At 39.3% G+C, this 20,410-nt stretch overlaps 1 pseudogene; it reads left to right on the forward strand.

Moving 5' to 3' along the window:
* The first annotated feature begins 688 nt into the window (after positions 1-688).
* Positions 689-20,410, forward strand: part of LOC124711529 — a 196,057-nt pseudogene continuing 176,335 nt past the window's right edge.

A 20,410-nucleotide genomic window follows, 5' to 3' on the forward strand; every position in this document is an offset into this window, starting at 1 on the left:
AACCTGTCGTGGAGGTGAAGGCGGAAATTCATTCACACGATTATCATAACTAACTTTTTGTTCATTATGATCTGAAGCAGAAGTAGATCCGATGTCGGAGGTGGAAGGAACAAGATTCAGCAACCGTAAATTTGCGATGCTGCATTAATGATGGCTTTAATACAAAAACCCTCCGTGGGCAAATAGACCGAACGTGTCCACTTTCATTACATTGGAAGCAGGTTCGCTCTTGACCAGTATACATGAGACGAACGCGGCAGCCACACATTTGTATATGTGATGGAGTAGTGCGTTTGACACGCATTTCCACGGAACGGATTCCACTACAACACTTTAATCTGTGTTGCGTAGACCAACGTCCATGACGAAAGTTTTCCACGTTGCCATAAGGAGCCAATATGACCTTTAGATAGTTGTCATCAGCCTTCGGCGGGAGGTTGAGAGCTCCAACATTGGTATAGTTAATTTCAGCATCTGCGAGTGACACCATACTAACGGAATTATCGCGATGCTTGAACGAGACTTGACAACCATGTCGCGAGAGTAATCTTTCAACGTGAAGGGGATCCATAAATTTAACCTAAAACACGGCCAGTCGTGGATCTCTAGAGACATGGGCTGCACGTGTCGCGTTGTTTTATCAAAAGTAAAGCTGTCAGTACCTTTTCGTGGAATACACGTGGAAACCATGGTAGCCATAGCGGAGCGGCCGACGCCGCTGCAAGTAGACGAACAGTAAACAGACACTAAGGCGGAGAGGAGGAGGCAGACAGGACAACACTAACGAGGAAAACTTCACACAGGCGACGCTGCGGCAAGTGATGTAAACAAGAACCTTCCCGCTCGACTTTCGAAGCGGCACTATTCCATTTGGCTATCTGAGCACAACACAAGGGCAAACCCAATCTTCCATATGCCGTCTACAGGCAAAGAAATATTCAGGGTGCTTCAATATTGTAACAGTCTTTCGGTGGACTCAATACAACTCACTGCATCCCGAGACGGGAGTCAGTAAATATGGCAATACCTTTTAGCACTATGACTAAGCTCACAAGGGAACCTCCCCATCGCACCCCCTCAGATTTAGTTATACGTTGGCACAGTGGATAGGTCTTGAAAAACTGAACACAGATCAATCGAGAAAACAGGAAGAAGTTGTGTGGAACTATGAAAAAAATAAACAAAATATACAAACTGAGCAGTCCATGCGCAAGATACGCACATCAAGGATGCTCCGAACTCCGGAGCGCCGTGGTCCCGTGGTTAGCGTGAGCACCTGCGGAACGAGAGGTACTTGAGTGAAAAGTTTAATTTTTTATTTTTAGACAATTATTATCTGTCATGTACCGCACATGCCGTCACCAGTGTCGTATAGAATATATCAGACGTGTATTCCTGTGGAGGAATCGGTTGACCTATGACCTTGCGATCAAATGTTTTCGGTTCCCATTGGAGAGGCACGTCCTTTCGTCTACTAATCGCACGGTTTTGCGGTGCGGTCGCAAAACACAGACACTAAACTTATTACAGTGAACAGAGACGTCAATGAACGAACGGACACATCATAACTTTGCGAAAATAAAGAAAGTAAACTATTCACTCGAGGGAAGACTTGAACCAAGTACCTTTCGTTCCATAGTTGCTCACGCTAACCACGGGACCACGGCGCTCCTGAGCTCACACTATCCTTGATGTTGCATATCTTGCGTATGGACTACTCAGCTTGTGTATTTTGCTTATTATTTTTCATAGTTCCACACAACTGTTTTCTCGATTGATCTGTGTTCAGTTTTTCAAGGCCTATCCACTGTGCCAACTTATAACTAAATCTGAGGGGGGTGCGATGGGGAGGTTCCCTTGTCAGTGCAGGTTCGCTGCACACATCATAAATGCACACTCCTCCGTCGTACACGTCAAGCAGGATAGAGAAGTCCGATATAAACCCTTTCAGAGCAGAGACTTAAGGGGCGCACACCAGACCAGATGTGGAGGTCTGTTGACGAGGAAAGCTGCCACAACCATCCCCTTCCTCCTTTCGCTCTGTACTCTCACTGTCCACTCCCTCCTAGCTGGTCCACAGATAAACACCCTCTCGCAGCGATGCCGTAAATCACAGACAGTGGAAGTATAGCAAACTTAGGTTATATGTTCGAACAGTGCCAGCCACGGTGCTTCTCTTCGTCAATTTCTTCAACTGTATAATACATACTTATCAGAAAGCAAGTTTTTTTTATTTGTATATTTTCTAGGTTTCATCTGATTGATTTAAGGACCAGTGTTTATAACTTTGTATTTTATTGTAGGGTAAGATAGCTTATTTACGATTTTCGCATACATTTAAAAAATAAAACATGCGCGTTACGGAGCATCTCATTTACCTAGTTGGGTTGCTTCGTTTTGCTGCCATCTAGTTTGGTACCACTGCACAAAAAATGACTTCTTTTTCATATAGGCTCCGTAGGAATAGGAGGACGAGTGCCTCTCCACTCGAAAAATCGTAGAATGGCATAGAATCGTACTTACTTTTATCTCAAAATATATTATACAGAAGTATCTCTTTAACGAATAACTTTATTACTGTTAACTTAATTGTTAATAATGTACTGCTGTGTTAATTTCAGTGATACAACCTATTAATCTACTGTCAACCAAGTGTATGACGCAAATATGACGAGCAAATCGCATTTTCCTTTAAATATACTTATGCTTCGATGAAGAATGGGACAAACTAAACTGTACATTGTTTCTGCTGCTGTTATATATTTCATTTTATTTGTTACTGTGTTGCATGAACTTGATGGTTATTACAAAGTTCAGTTTAGTAACTAGGTGTAGAGCTTTGACATCTTCATTTACATGTCACTGTGAAGAACCTGTCTTAATAAAATTGTAACTCAACTAATGTTGTTTAGTTATATTCTTATTATATTATAAACAAGTAGCTCAATTCACATAGTTATATTTTTTGGTATCTGTTGAATTCTTATGTATCTTCGTCTGTTGGTTCTGCTTCATGACTCAGTGTAGCCATTATTTCAATATTTGGTTTAGAAGATTGAGGGGGCAGAACAAAGAGCAGGAACCATATCTGATATTTCATATTTTAAGGCCACACTTGGGATATCACTATCGGCAACCAGATATATATAAGAAGTTTCGATAGAATTCTGAAATCCGAATACGAAAAATGATGGCAAGGAAAATACAAAAAGAAAAAAAATCTAATCTACTCTTCATGAAGTAACATAACATTTTTCAATGCACAAATGGTTTTCGCCATCCAGTTTGGATGACCGACCCCTTCGGAATACGGAAAACTCCATGAGATGGTTTTTCGAGAAGACAATTTGCAGTTAATTAAAAACTATCCATATAATCGTCTCATATATATTATGCCAGCAGAGTAATTACAAGAGATATTTTTCCAAAATATTTCCAATCAGACCACACAGGCTTCTAAAAAGAATCACATTTCACACAGTTGTACCAAAGATTAATGATTTAACAGAAAAGCCATTCAGTGCGGCTTTCACGCACAATTCATTCCTAACATTCCTAACTATTCCATAATAAGTTACTGACCGAAATTCCGTATTTCATTTTCAAATGCATCTATGTGTAAAATTTGTCTTTTAAGTATATTAAAGCTTAAATTATTGATTTGTTGATTTTCACATTTATTTCGCTCTCCTCTGTTAACGGCTTCCTGTGCTCGCTCAGGAATTATTTTTCTCAAACAACTGATAACTAATTCCACGCATGTACCTTGGGTCGCCATTCTACCTGCTGACTGGTCAGAAACTGGTTATCTTTTACCATTGTAAATATATTCAAAGCAATGATGTGTAGTAATTCGGCAAGGGTTTGAAAAACAAAATCTTATCTCTTTTCACTTGTTACACTTCGACAATCTTCCAGCATAATTACAGACGCTCCTGATAAAAATCTAATTTTAGCTGGACTTTCTTAAGCTCCTGTGTCAGAAGTTGTGAATTTTCCTAGTACTTCCACTTCGACTCATATTTAATTTACACACCCGTAAATTGTAAAGGAAAACTATTCAGGTTGGTTTGATAGAGGATAGCTTAGTCCTGTTACTTCATGCTAATAATGCCCTAAAAATATGTATTATTTTCTGTAAACGAACTGAAAACGAAGACATTGTTCTTGCTACGATTACAAGCTTTCCTCGAAAGTGGATGACATTGGGGTCGTCCACACTGTGTTGCAAGCAGATTCCATAATTCGTACTACTCTTCAGATTGTTCTGGGCTCTTTCTGCCTGGCTTGCGACCACTGGCCCGTTACATCACCCAGCCCACAAGTGGAACGTAATTAATCTGGAGAAAGACACAGAAGTCTTAGACACATTAGAAAATATGATACATGAATTCATATTCAAATATATGTATGGAACTTGAACACAGGAAGAAAGGAAAACGTTTGAAGAAGCAGCATCTAAAAGCCTAAAATGAAGCGTAGGTGATGAGGACACTGAATCATACAAATAATGGACAGAGGAAAATATGATCAATGAAAGGAGGAAATGCGCCATAACAGGAGATTAAGCACTGTAGAAATGTAAGAAAGGCAATCATAACGGGTAATTTTCACTGGCAGTAAAACCACATTTGCTTGATACATTTCCCATTTTGCTCCTGGACAAAAAGCTGTTAGGCATGATCTACATGAATGGGACACCCTGCATAGAGGAACTGATTGATGAGAAAGAGTTGGTTGAAAATATTCTGGGAAACATGTACCACCCTTTAACAGAAGTAGGTATTGTTGTACTTTATATTTAGACTTCAAAATGTAGGATATAGTATATTTTTATTATTTGACTTCGAATCGTCATTAGTTCTGAAGTCGTATGTGTGTAAGTTCTGAGTGCTGCGACATACTTAATGAATATGTATATTTTACTTAGTTTTGGTTATTTATACACAAATTATTCATCTAGAACCATGGTTATACGAAAATAACGTTTCATTCCCAATACATTTAGAGCCTATTAGAGCAATAATGAAAAAAGTTATTTGTACAACGAGGAACTGCTTGTTAATAGTTTATATTTAAAAATTAGTACTATTAGAAAGTTAGCTCATTATTGTCATTATATCACATTTTGTAAACATCATATCCTGGCCATTTGACGTAAAGTAACATTACCTCTATTCTTTTAGTGTACTCCGAAAACTATTAAGACCTGCAGTTGTCCATAATACTAAACAATTAAAATTTAGTTAATTCCACTATTTTCACATAAAACGCTGGTGACAGTAAAAAAAAAAAAAAAAGAAGAATCTGTGAAATTTCTGGGGAATTACCTTCATATTAAATTTCCATGACTGAAAGCAGGTAACTTAATACTCAAATGGCATGAAGAAAAAAATTACATTTAAAATAAAATAGTTACTGAAAACTCAACGTTCAAAAGAGACTTCCTTATGGCTTACACCACATACAGTTTCTAAACAGTAGTTACATTATGAATTCAGTATGAGAGAGACATCGTCTTGTAGTAATTTATTTACGATTTTTGTAAGTTTGTTAATGTTTTCAGAAGTAAAAATATCGGTCAAATGGATTAAAATAAAAACAAGAATGAAATCTATTGTAAACCAATGTTAATGATATCATCAGTTTATTTACAAATAGAGTTAAGTAAAAACATCAGCATTTACAGGAAATCAGCATATGTCGGGGCAACAGCAAAAGTGAACGCTGAGTCCAAGATAAAGATTTTAATTTTTTATTCAACAGTTTTATGTAAGTCTTCGGGATTGTTACAATTAATGGCGTGATACTACTAAACACAAATATAGTCTGTGAAGAAGCATTATTAGGCCACCAGCAAGTGGAATTGTTACGGCAATAATTAAACTTTACTTAGGATCAAAGAAATATTATGCGAAGTGAGAAGTAGAAGACGTGTTAACTCTTTGAGCTTGGTCCACCAATACTGAGATAAGAATTTAAAATGCGCTGGTAGATTACAGATTTCCAGGAACTGGGAACATTCCTAGAGATTCACTGAAATTATTTGGACAAATAGTTCCAAAACATGGCATTTCCAATTATAAACAATACGTGCACGAGTGGACTAGTGCTCCCCGATTTTGAGCAGACACATATGATACGCATTCTGAAGAGAACCAACGCAAACAAGTACGAATAGTACAGAACACTTCGTCTCGTATCATTCCATTCAAAAATACTAATTTGCCTTTGCATGGATCACAAAGCAGAAGAATTTTTACAAAAGGAATCGTATAAGTCAATAAGGAATACCCGACGGCCTTGATGGTCTACATATAAAACATACGATGACATTAAATACAACAAACTAATCAAAAGGATGAAGAATATTGGAATAGGCTACGCGGACAGAACAATAAATCTACAGTTCTACAAGAATGAAAATGCTATCGTAGGAGAGAAAGTAGCATAGACGAAAATATTCAAAGGAGTAAGGAATCAACATTGTTTTCTTCACTATTAATTACCTTGTACACCGAAAATACAGTGCAGAAATTGGATGACAACTAATGGTGAATGCTTTTAAATGATCCGTTCTATACAGGACTTAATTTTATTGGTCAGAACAGAAGATTACTTATGGAAGACATTTCACCAGTTGAACCACAAGTCTTAGCAGATAGGTGTAGTATGAACGTTAACCGAAGCAAAACAAAACTCACGGAGAGCAAGAAGAAGGGAAAAAGGACACATTCTGGCAGTCTGAAGGCGAATAAATCGCGTCAGTGAGTACTTTTGGCTAACTTCGAATGACGCTTCCAATGTAGCAGCTGTGTCAGACCAATAAAGATAATTTCTTTAGCCATCTCATCACCGTGGGTGAGTGCAAGATGTTGCACTATGGCCTCAAACCAAAAGAGCATCGCAAGCAGTGAATACATGTGGATACGACAGCCGAAAAAGGCGATGGCTTAACCAACATCGGGCAAAATGAAGCTCCGCTCTTTTTGGCCTACCTTGGTCTCGAGATTAAGAGGCGAACCAACAGAGGAGCATATTATCGAGGTCTCCTGACGAGGTTGTTGGAGGCTGATAACACGAAGCATCACAGGAAGCTATCCAAGGGGTTTATTATTCAGCACATTCTGTGCAGGCCGCGGTCACACATGGGGCTTCTCTGTGTTATAAAATTTTGTCTTACTCTCCGCATTTTCCTGACACTGCACACAATAATTTTTTCCTGTTTCCTCGAATGAAGAAACCACTACGCAGCAACCATTTCCAGAATAATGACGAGGGTGTTTTAGACTGATACATTTCCTGAACCGTCAGAATGATAACTCCAGCAACAAAGATCTCTGCCAAATCTTCTATGGTTGCTAAAATGAGTCACATATAGTGGATGATTATGTAGAGAAGAACCAACGTCATCCATTGGATTCAGAGACGGAACTTGAGTTTTGTAGGTGATGATTAAGACTTCATGACTACCCACCGTAGCCGGCAGAGGTGGCCGAGCGGTTCTAGGCGCTACAGTCTGGAACCGCGCGACCGCTACGGTCGCAGGTTCGAATCCTGCCTCGGGCATGGATGTGTGTGATGTCCTTAGGTTAGTTAGGTTTGAGTAGTTCTAAGATCTATGGGACTGATGACCTAAGAAGTTAAGTCCCATAGTGCTCAGAGCCATTTGAACCATTTGAACTACCCACCGTATCAACGAGCCCACCGAGGAGGAGAAAAGCTGGGGTAAGAGTTTCACACTTCACCTGGGAGTAAACGATTAGCATTGTACTGTTAGATCCAAGCATATACCTTTCAACAACCATAGCAACTTCTGTGGAGAAACACATTTCCTTTCATGTTGACAATATTATATTACTGATAGCTCATCTGTAGTCTTAGTGTTATTTTTCAGAGCAAAGAGTTATATTTTCTGTGTATACATTATGGGGTCCGCAGAAATATTACTAATAAAAGTTACTAAATAATTACAACGTTTAAGGTCTTTTTACAAAATCAGTAATAATATAGATGAAGAATACTCAATCATTCAGTCTCACATTATCAGCTGTAGTTCTTTTGAATGTTGAGTAATTTCAGTTAATTATGCTGTGTGGAGCATGCTCTCTTTGTTTCTGACAAATATGACGATCATTGGGCTGATTTTTTTCCACCTACAGTTCTCTTGCAGACACTTAATGCGGGCGGCCAACACGATTTTCGTTTGATTTCTTTAATACAGAATAGAATACACTGTGCAAAATTGTGTAATCAGTTTACATAAATGTTGAGATATTACAAACATGAATTGCGTAATATAATATACTTTGATTTTACATTCAAGTGCATTGTAAGTACATTATATCCGTCACAACGTCACTGAGCTCATGTACACCAGTGATGGTTGATAAGTAAGGTAATTACTGCGTATTAAGTGCGGCGCATTCGTCGCGCTGTCCTGCTGCTTTGAATGCCAAAGATAGACAGACACAGGAAGAAGACTCTCTTGTGATTGTTCTGTTATTCAGCGGAATACGATCGTAGTCATGGCGACGATTTGACTGTTCCAGTTTTAGCGGCTACTCTCTGCTGCAGAGATAACTCAGTTAATGAAAACGTGTGACACGCTGCAAAAATAGTGTTAATATGATACAACGCTGGATTGCGTAAATCTGTAAGGACCATTCAGTTTCGACAAAGTCGGATCGTAAGCACGGTATCTTTTACCTTTTATCTCTGCTGTATTGTCACATGCAAGCACTGTTAGCCTCGTGCATACTCCCTTATATTACGGCACATCTGCTCGATCGCGCCAAATATCTTAGGAAACGTATTTCACGATGTCTATAGTGTGCGAAATTGCCTCACTGTATCTGTTAACTGTTTCTCGGTACCTCCCGGAACTGAATCTTTTATCTGCACATTTATTCCAATGAAAGAAGACCATAAATGTCTCGTAACGAAACCAGCTCTGAAAAGATTTAAGCATGGAATGTTGACTGCTTAAGTATCTACGTAAATAGTTACCTAGTAAACGTAATGAAGTGAAGTCGAAATGAATCTGGACTCGGAGGAATTCGTTTTGCTACCTGAGTTACTCTGAAAATCGCGTTGGAATGTACTAAAGAAAGCACCACAAGAATGTGTATTAAAAAAATCGCGTGATTACTTTGAGAAAAAGGAGTTAACAAGCTGTAATATCACTAAGCACTATCTGTTACAGCAAGTAAGCTCACTGGCTGCTTCAAGAATGCTGTAAAATAATGTGTCTGAACGCAAACATACATAACTATGTTAGAAATGGTTCAAATGGCCCTAAGCTCTATGGGACTTACCATCTGAGGTCATCAGTCCCCTAGACTTAGAACTACTTAAACCTAACTAACCTAAGCACATCACACACATCCATGCCCGAGGCAGGAGTCGAACCTGTGATTGGAGCAGCAGCGCGGTTCCGGACTGAAGCGCCTAGAACCTCTCGGCCACAGTAGCTGGCTTTATGTTGGATTCGAAGTTCCCACTGTGTTAATCCCTCCCACAAATGAGAAAAAAACTTTATTCCTATTGGTTGGAGTCCGTAAACTAATGACGGACGTCACAGATCACGCAACTAAGCGCATACAACATTTAAATACGTAAAATTACATAACAAAATCACTGTACACGAAGAAAATCCCCAAAACCAGAGTGAAAATACGTGAAAGAGATATAGAAATAAAGAAAAAGGGAGGTCATGTTAACAAATGCTAATAGGAAACAAGTAATAATATGGAAAACACCTTAAACACAAAATTTTGAAACCACTCACTACAAAACTGTGTTTTTCTTAGAAGGCACTGCATATTGAATGATGTTTGTCATAAACAGAAAAGAAATTGCATTTGAAATTGTTTAAAGTGCTCTCTGAGTCTTTATTGAGAGAGAGAAATCTGTGAGATGCATACGTGTTTGTGGGAAGCGATGTACCAAGTCAACGACTCGGCTTTGAGGCGGCGAAATTACATCAGTTCCGAACGGTGATAATACGCAACGGTTACTTTCCCTTGCCTGGTGCATAGTCTACTTGCCGATAACATTAATCCTTTGCCCCCCCCCCCTCCTCTGGCCCGTCTGGGTTCAGCCTGCTAAGAAGCAACTGTTACTATATAGATAGAAGTTCGTACGTGTACGACGATAACAGTGCAGGCACAATCGATGTCATTATTAATGTGAAGCACGCAAAATTGACTTTAACTACACGAACGTGAAATTACAGTCCACCCGCTTGCGACATGCGTCACGTTCACGAATTCGCATATAACGGCCTAGCTGTCTACATAGCCACTGCCACTGTCTGAACGCACTTGAAACGTCATTAAGTTGCAAATGAAAGATGGCGGAATACATTATTTTCTACAGTTCAGTCCACTGCAAACAATTTATCCAGCAGACAACAATCATGTCAATTGTCGTTTCTGTTTGCAGCACTCTTACCATGAAAGAAAAATTGTTGCACACTCAAAAAAGAAACAAAATCAAAAAAACATAGTATAATAACTTTGTATCACAACATAATTAAAGTAATACATAGTTATTCTTTATACTAAGAAGAAGATATCTGAAGCAGCAGAGATTGTATAAAGCGAAAAGGATGGGGCGGGTGTGGGGGAATCAGAGAAATGCTAGTGGGACTCATGCTCTGAGGGTTCCGTACAAACTTAATTATGTTTATAGGTAATAATAATAATAATGATTTAATGTGTGTCAGTGGCGGCCGGCCGAAGTGGCCGTGCGGTTAAAGGCGCTGCAGTCTGGAACCGCAAGACCGCTACGGTCGCAGGTTCGAATCCTGCCTCGGGCATGGATGTTTGCGATGTCCTTAGGTTAGTTAGGTTTAATTAGTTCTAAGTTCTAGGGGACTAATGACCTCAGAAGTTGAGTCCCATGGTGCTCAGAGCCATTTTTGTGTCAGTGGCTTCGTGTAAGTCTTTCTATTGGAGGCCACTTTGGCCAACCGGGTAAACATGACCAACCACCTCTTATTTCTGGCGACTCTTCACGCCGTTGAGAGGACAAGGTTAAACCAAGACTGAAAAAGTCTGTAGTTGGACCCACATTCGATCCCACTACCTCTGCGTTCTAGCCATGTCCTTTAGCACAAGACCACCACGACCGCTTTTGATGAGTGAGTGTACGAGTATAACATATGTGACATACAAGGCCGTTAATTCTTGTTTAGGTTTTGAGGAGTGATTTTGCGACTATCAAAATCTGTGACGTACCTTCTGGTTGCGTAGACTTAGAAGCTTAAATTATTCACAGCGTGTAGGGATCGTAGTCCTCACTATTTGCAATAATTTCAATTACTATAATGCGGTGCCTGTGTTAGTATTCCGAATTACGATGCATATTTCCTTTCGATATGCATGTATTTCCAAGACAACATCGTAATTTCGAATAACACAGGCACTGCAATATCGCATTTATTCGCCGACGTCGGGCGAGCGACTTTCAAGTAAATCGTCTCACCTGTACAGGAATATACACAATGGATATGCGAGTACGGGTAGTAGACGCATGGTTGACGACGTATGGGGGTTTGGGTATGGCCCTGAGTCGTGCATGGGTAGGCAAATAGCGAGCGAACGTGGAATGAGTTCCGTGTTTAAAGGTCTCAGGTTTGTCTCAGTTACACCGCATGTTGTAAGCGTTGGAACTAACGTCTACAAGATTCACGAAAGAGAGGGGTGGCTATCGGGGGGGGGGGGGGGGGGGGGGGGACAAATTTGAAGATCCCAGAGAGTTACAAACTTCCGGTGAAGAGATGACTAACCTGGTGGTGGACTGAGGCAACCAGCCTGGGATATGAGTATACTTTCACCAATAGCAAAGGTGTTTTGTGTCCCACACTCTAATGTGGCAAACAGGAAGAAGTTTGAAGTGGATGATTATAGACGAGCAAAGGAAATAACAGTTAAGGGCATTGATGTCCTAAATCCTCTTCAATACTTCGAGTAGTCAAATTCTGCTGATTATGTAATGGAAAGCATCAGGATGCAGAATTTCTATGAACCTACAGCTATTCAAGCTCAAGGATGGCCAATCGCAATGACTGGGAAGAACATGGTTGGAATTACGAGAAATGGTTCACGAAAGACGTTCGCATAAATACTTCCAGTTGTTATAGACATAAATAATCAGGAACAACTACTTTGTAGATAGCCACATTGCTCTTATTCTAGCACCAACCAGAGAACTAGGCCAACAGTTTCCAACTGTTGCAACAAGTTTTGGTGGAAATGCTTTCATAAGGAACGTATGCATTTTTGGTGGTGCTCCAAAACATCTACAGGTACGTACCCTTCAACGTGGTGTTGAAATTGCAATTTCAACCCCTAGGCAATTGATTGGCTTTCTTGAACATACGAGTAGAACTACAAATCTCAGACGTTACACATACCTTGTTCCTGATGGGGCAAATAGAATGCTGGATATGGGATTTGAGCCACAGATTTGCAAGATTGTTCCGCAAATCTGGCCTGTTCGCCAGACTCTGATGTGGACCGCAACATGGCCTAAACAGGTGCAACAATTGGCAGAAGATTTCCTATATTCAGACCAACGTACGCTCTCTTAAACTTTGTGCAAATCATAATACTGAACAGATTGTGGATGTTTGTCAAGAACATGAGAATGAAAAGAAATTATGACGTATCTTAGATGAAACTTCTCACGAAATTGTGAACAAAACCATAATCTCGTATCAACAGAAAAGAAAGCAGAAAACGTAGCAAACAGTATAAGAAAATATGGGTTTGAAGCTGTTTGCATGTATGAGGATAAATCATAACAAGAAAGAGGCTACGTTTTAAATGATTTTCTCCCGGGAAGAACGTGTATCCTTGTTGCTACTGATGTTGCTGCAAGTGGTCTAGATGTTGATGGGATAAAATTTATCATCAACTATGGCTTTCCTAACTCATCAAGGAACTATAAAACCAGAATTGGATGAACTTGTCGCAGTCAGTCAACGGGAACATCACACGCTTTTTTCACAGCTAATGATAGTCGTCAAGCTCGTAACTTGATATCAGAACTTAATTAAGCGAGTAAAGAAATCAATCCTAAATTGGCTGAGATGGCACATTTCGGAGGATGGAAAGGAGGCAAAAACAAGTTGGGTTACAGTCGTGGGTGTGAGATTAGCATTGGTTCAGTGAAGAATTCTCAAAAATGGTTCAAATGGCTCCAAGCACTATGGGACTTAACATCTGAGGTCATCAGTCCCATAGACTTAGAACTACTTAAACCTAACTATCTTGAGGACATCACACACATCCATGCCCGAGGCCGGATTCGAACCTGCGACCGTAGCAGCAGCGCGGTTCCGGATTGAAGCGCCTAGAACAGCTCGGCCACAGCGGTCGAGCGAAGAATTCTCACAGACGATAGAATTAATTGTGTTGTATAGCAGAATATTCACCAATTTTATACTATCAGTAGTAAACAATCTGTGAATTTCACCCTGTTCACTCATAGACATAACAGTTACATATACAGGGTGAGTCACTAACTATTGCCACCTAGAGTAACTCCGAAAGTATGATAGTAGCTGAGAAGTTTGTGGGACAGATGTTGCATGGGACAACGGGGGCCATAATATGACGATGGTTTTTTAGTGCGAGATGGGGTCGCATGAGAGATATGGTCAAATTTATTTTTTTAGATGGGATGCTATAGTTTAGTACTTATTTTCTGATAGCGGCTATCATGAAGAATCCAAAGATGTGTAGCAGTAAGGTCTTTGAAGGTCAACGAAGGTCAAAAAGGTGGCATGAACGTCCATTTACAGAAGGTGTTCGAAGTGATAACCATTGGTATCAGTGCAATGCTGCAATTTTCTTATCATGGATTAGGTGGTATTTCTTAGCACTTCGGCACTTATCGAAGCACATGCTCTGACTGTTCGCTCTCGTATATCTAGCGAATAGTAAATATTAGCCGAATACGGCGTATCCATCTAATGTTCCACTGACATGTAAACACCATTCGACGGTTTCGCAATACAACACTAATAGAAACAGTAAAACTAGTGTCGTCGAATCAAGCGATTGTGAATGATGTATTCCTTCGAAGAACAAGACGATATGCTTCTCATTTAGGGGCAGTGCCAACGGAATTCAGTGAGAGCTAGAGACTTATACGCCGAAAGATATACTCACCCTACACGTCGTAAATTTAAAATGTGTATGACAAAATTGAGAACAACTGGATCTTTAACGCATCCGAAATATATCCGACAAAGGAAAGTGACAACGAGGAAACGGAAATTGGTACTCTTACCACTGTGGTTCGAGATCCTTGTGTTAGTTCGCGACAAATCGTAAGGGAGTCTGACATGAGCCAGAGTAGTGTTGTTCGTGTTCTGCATCGCCATAAATATCATCCTTACCATATCAGTCTCGACCAAGAATTAACTGGTACGGATTTATGCGTCGCATTGAATTCTGTCGATAGGCTTTACTTTGTAACAGTTCATCAGTCTTGTATATCTGTGAATTTTTGGGCATGTAGGAAAACACAATATATGAGTCCCTTAATTCGGAAGCATTTGTTTTTTTTTTTTCAATAAAATGTTTCTGGGCTTATGACCTCATTTTCAATATGTAAGACTATCAGCATTTCGGTCCCTGTTGTACGTGACCTTCTTCAGGGTCTTTCTTTTGTTTTGTTTAATGCATAATGAGAAAATTTTCTTTCTTTTATACCTGAAGACGTCACTGACATCTAATTCTGATACGCAGTTAAGGATGAAGGGGCCGGCCGAAGTGGCCGTGCGGTTAAAGGCGCTGCAGTCTGGAACCGCATGACCGCTACGGTCGCAGGTTCGAATCCTGCCTCGGGCATGGATGTTTGTGATGTCCTTAGGTTAGTTAGGTTTAACTAGTTCTAAGTTCTAGGGGACTAATGACCTCAGCAGTTGAGTCCCATAGTGCCCAGAGCCATTTGAACCATTTTTTTTTGAAGGATGAAGGGGAGGTATGTTAGGAGTCTTTATTGGTGTTTTTATTATTTCTTTTCACTGGTGGAAACCCGACATTTCCATTGGTGTTTGAATTACTGCTTGTGATTGGTGGAAATCGGCGAATGGGACACCAGGTGGCAGTTCTGTCGTGGCGTTGTTTTTCTGGTTTCTAGCGCCGGCTGAGGCCGCTGCGGTCTTCCGCGCGCCTATGTGTATTGCTTCACGTGAGCTTTCGTCCTGTAACGCCAAGATGTCGGAAGTCGGTACCTGTCTTGTCTGTTCGTGTTTGCGGGTCGGTTGGCTACTTCTATTGCCTTAGTAATCTCCTTCCTGCAAGTAACAGGTTGTTTCGCCAGTATGTGCTTTTCACTATCATCAATTTGATCGCCGCGCTCATCCTGGTGTTCTGCCAGTTTTTTTTATAACAAACATATTTTAGTATGTCGTGATATTAGCATTTATCCATTTGCATAAAAAAGTGATACCGATCATATAAAATCCTAATTAGTTCAACATGACCTTTCCATCATTTAGCCACCACATTCTCTGTTGACTCTCCTTCCATAAAGCCATCGGTCTGTTGGCCACGTACCACCGCTGGAAAGTGCACATTTGGTACATGTACGAATGCAGTAATCGTGCAGAGTAAATTCATGTATATCATTTAACATTGGTTACTACCGCAATATATGACGTTAATTAATCTTATGGTGTATTCCACGGGGGTAGTTCGCACACGCCCATGAATAAACCGTCCGCTCTTGTGCTAATATCATTTGACATCGCCCCATGTTCGTTCATTCCCAGAGTGCACTGCTGGCAATTTAAACCTAATCTGTCCCGCGAAGTACGTTACGTGTGAGATTTACGCTCGAAAGGCGACGTGGACGAGGCAGCCGAGTGGATGCAATATTTAAATTTTGATTATGCAGAACACCCTGCCACCGCGGAGGAGGGAGTGGCGGGCTACTGCTTATTCCACCCACAGACGTGCAAATACGAAGACCTCAAAAATTCATAAGGCACATGTGTCGAACATCCTTTTTCTCTTTCATTTTCCGGGTGCGAAGGACCGACTAGCGTTGGAGAAAATTGCCCATCGCACGTAAATTGTTCCTGAATACATCTGGATTTTTGCTTTTCACTTTTGCATCTTAGTAATTCTGTCATTATGTGGGTCACCTATCGGAAACCCTTCATCAGAGCAAGAACGGAAGGTTAGAGTTCAAAATATGGGCATCATGAAAGACCGACCACCAAAGAAGAAATCTGTATTACATTCATGACTTCATAGCCTACTGACAAGCATGTATGAATTCTTACCATAGCGCAGTAATTATAAACACAATAATGAAGTTCAGTAGAACAAAAGAAAAATAGGGTAGCCGTACAAATAATAAAATTGCTTCGGTTTTCGGTCGTTTCGTCTTTATTAACAATGTTTTTTGCTTCACTGCGAGAGAAACTATACCGCTCACAAAAATTATCCTTCTGTTTATCTGCTTTAATTTTAACAACGTTCTGAAATTTTCTCTTCATTCTTTCCTCCATCCACACAAATGTTTAACAGTGGCAATTGCTTATAACAGGGCTTTCGCTCTTCGTACGATCGAATTCTTGTCTTTAGTATTCAATACGTTTGTTTCCCTCCATATTGCGCTGATATTGTAAAATGATCTGGGTCTATACATACCACCATCTTTCGCACATTATTGTCGAAAGCTTTTTTTCTGTTTGAGTTGAAAGTCATTGCACGTTCTCGTATCACGTGAACTTTTTTCCTTCTCCGGTGTTAACCACCCTATTCCACCTCAATTTTTCATCGATATTCTGCAGGTTCACAAATGCTATGAGGATCTCACTATTTTTATTTACGCATGTTTTGTGTTACATGATTACAGAATTGAATGTTTAAAGTGTTATCTAAAAGGCTTGGAATAGTCAAATGTGTAGACAGAAAGATACAACACAAGTGATAAATATGAAGCGTCGGTACGGAAGATAGAACGCTGAAAGTTACTATGTAACAAACTGATACGAACATAAGTTGAACCTCCTCAAAACACTTACTTTAGCCCATTTTGCACTTAGTACCATTATAAGTCTTTACAGAGAAATAACAACACATAAGGAATTATATTCAAGCGTAACTCTCCTCTACGAACAACATTTTTATTGCAGAACCTGCAACAATAATAATATGTGATGCTTACGTGCAAACGCGCTGTAGATATATTTAAGGAGTAGGGTATTTGAACGACAGATTCAAAGTACGTAGGTTCTCTCATAAAATTAGTTTTAATTAATATATTACACTTTAAATAGGGGTACTGAAAATTACAGCGCAAAAGTAAAAACACACACTCTACGTCACACTTTATTAGAACTGACTTTAGCTGAGAAACTGGTTGCTACCAGAAACTTTAAGCTAAAAAAGTTACTTGTGGGCAATTCTTTCTACTTCACAAAAGAATGTTTATTTAGAAACATTTATCCTATTTCGTGCAAAAGTAATATAAATTTCTTTTTATTAATATAATAAATATTGTTTTCTCGTACGTGAACTCATCGATAAATGGTCAGCATTCACTCATACATAACAAAAAATACATTAGTATCCAATAAATATTATAATAAACTGTGTAGTGTGATCCATGGATCATGTGTCTAAGCAATTAACTAAGTGCAGTGTTGGTCTGCAAATATGTAAACTTGGATATCTTTGTACTGCTTGTAGGATAATATTCATAACAAAGGTTCACAAATCAAGCCGAATACAGTAACTTACAAAAAACTTCAAGACAGTGATTAATCAGCATTTGCCCGCCAAGAAGACTATAACGTTTCTTTTCAGTTCCGTTAAAACAATTTCTGTATGTTTGATACTGAAACAATACGTTCTGCCTTTACCAAACAAGACTAGAAATGGCAGTTGCTTGGAAAATAATTTTCGGATATACCGAACAAATAAGGCGCAAAGAAAATTATCGTCAATAATGACGTCTGAGCTCGATAATAATGTGGCTCATAGCATAGCAAAATATTCGTGATCTATAATAAATGTGGAAATAATTGTCACTGGTGAAGACAGAATACGATGAGAACGATTTTAATAACTCAGGAAATATTTCATGTTATTGATAAACGAATGGAGTATAAGCATGAAAACGGTAAGATAAGATACAAGCAGCGCAGTAGGGCCTATTCTGAGGACTGAAAATAAAGAAAGTGCAAAGAAGCAGTTCAGAATTACGGCATAGATATGTAAAGGTATTAAGTAAGAGCTGGTCATGGTGAAAATTGACTTCGTGTTCAGAAAGAACAAGTATAAATGAAGGGAAATGAAGAAGAATGGGTTGATACATGGCAAGACACCTGATTTGTATATGTGAGAATGAGGGTACCTGGAGTATGATTGAAAATGAGGAGTTGCTGACAAAGAAACGGGTTATACAGAAATGCTGTCCCAGCATGCCACTGCACTGATTTTGTCGTCTACATCACAAGTCAGTGATAAACTTTTTCAGCTTCTAAAATCAGAGGACATGTAGAATCCAGAAGATAATTGTACCTCACATAAGAGAAACAAAGACTTACCAAAAATTGAGACACAGAGAATTTCTGTTTCATAACAACATTTACTTTATACTATTTTTCGTGCCGCCTTTAGGCTTTCTAGTATAGCAGCAGGCAGTTTAAGATAGAACAGCTAGTCGCACATCAGCGACAGTTTCTAGCTGTAAAAAACCGTTTTTTTTCCAAACGTGTGCAATTTTAACATCATACATACACGAAAAACAGAAATTTTCTAGGCTTGAGTTTGACATGAGTACAGAGAAAGAAATATCATGTAATTATGCACTGAATGTCTTACAATCTAAAGGTATGAGTTTAAAATCCTAAGCCCACTGTTGTCTGGCCTAAATATATTGTGATACGTAACCTATAAAGTTATTAGTTAATGACTATAAACTATACACATACTTGAGTATCACAAATGTAATGTAATGTGGATAAAAATAAAACTTATATTGCATTGAACTAAAAGTTTAAAAGTACACGACTATAGTGTCGTAAGCGGTGCATAATGATAATGGAATCTAGTCGAACTAAATAAGGAGATGCTGAGAGAATTAGATTAGGCAGTCAGACACTTAAAGTAGCAGATGAGTTTTGCTGTTTAGGAAACAAAGTAACTGATGATGATCGAAGTAGGGAGGATATAAAACGTATACTGGCTATGGAAAGAGCGGTGTTTCTGATGGAGATAAATTTGTTGACATTGAGTTAGATTTAAGTGGCAAGAAAACGTTTCTGAAACTACTTGTATGGAGTGTAACATTGTATGGAAGTGAAACATGGACTATAAATAGTTTTGATAAGAAGAGAATAGAAACTTTTGAGATGTGGTACTACAGAAAAATGTTGAAAATTTGATAGGTACATCAAGTAACTAACGAGGAGGTACTGAATAGAATTGGAGAGGAGAGAAATTTGTGGTACAATCTGACTAGAAGAAGGAATCGGTTGGTAGGACACACTCTGAGGCCTCAAGGGATCACCAGTTTAGTACTGGAGGGAAGCGTGCAGGGTAAAAATCGTAGAGGGAGAGGAAGAGATGAATACAGCAAGCAGATTCAGAAGGATGTAGGTTGCATTAGTTACTCGGAGATGAAGAGGTTAGGACAGGATAGAGTAGCATGGAAGACCACCACAACAACAACAACAGCTGCAAACAGTACACCGAGTGAGCAGTGGTATAAATTTCTATGGTATATAAACGGATATACAGAGGTCGGTGAATGTGGTAAGAGGAAAAGGAAGGGAAATGGAAGGGATGTCAAAGGGGAGGAAAGGGCAACGCAATCTTGAGAATGAGATCGAGTAACATAGCTCCAGCTTTAACAAGAGTGAATGATAGAATTATATTTGGTTTTTAAAAATTGAAGGAGGGTTCTGTGATGGGTGTTAATCGATAGCCAAAAATTTTAGTAATGTTAGTGCTGGCAGTAGACAGGTATTATGCGTCTGCAGAAGCTACTTCCCTGTAAATGTTAAGTAAATGTTTCTGCATGTTTATGTCGGCGTCAGTGTCAAAGAAGTAGGTTAGGTCTCCTCACAGCTGCATTGTTAACATAATTTTATTGAGGTATGAGCTGAAATGTTGTCAAAACTAGCTTGTCGGGTGCTGACTGCCCACAAGCATACTACATCGTTCACATACCTCGTTCAGTATTGCATTTCAGAAATGAGGAGCCCGTTATCTAAAAACATTTGTTAACAATGGGGTCCCCTCTAAGTCCTTGTTGGCTGAAATGTTTGTGGACAATTTTGAGCAAAATTTTGTAAATAAAGAGTCCTGATTTCTGAAGTACAGCAGTAAAACCTTAATGAATCTAACCCAAGGAAGGATATTGCGTTAAG

This window comes from Schistocerca piceifrons, chromosome 8 (assembly GCF_021461385.2).
Source record: "Schistocerca piceifrons isolate TAMUIC-IGC-003096 chromosome 8, iqSchPice1.1, whole genome shotgun sequence".
Classification (NCBI taxonomy): Eukaryota; Metazoa; Arthropoda; class Insecta; order Orthoptera; family Acrididae; genus Schistocerca; species Schistocerca piceifrons.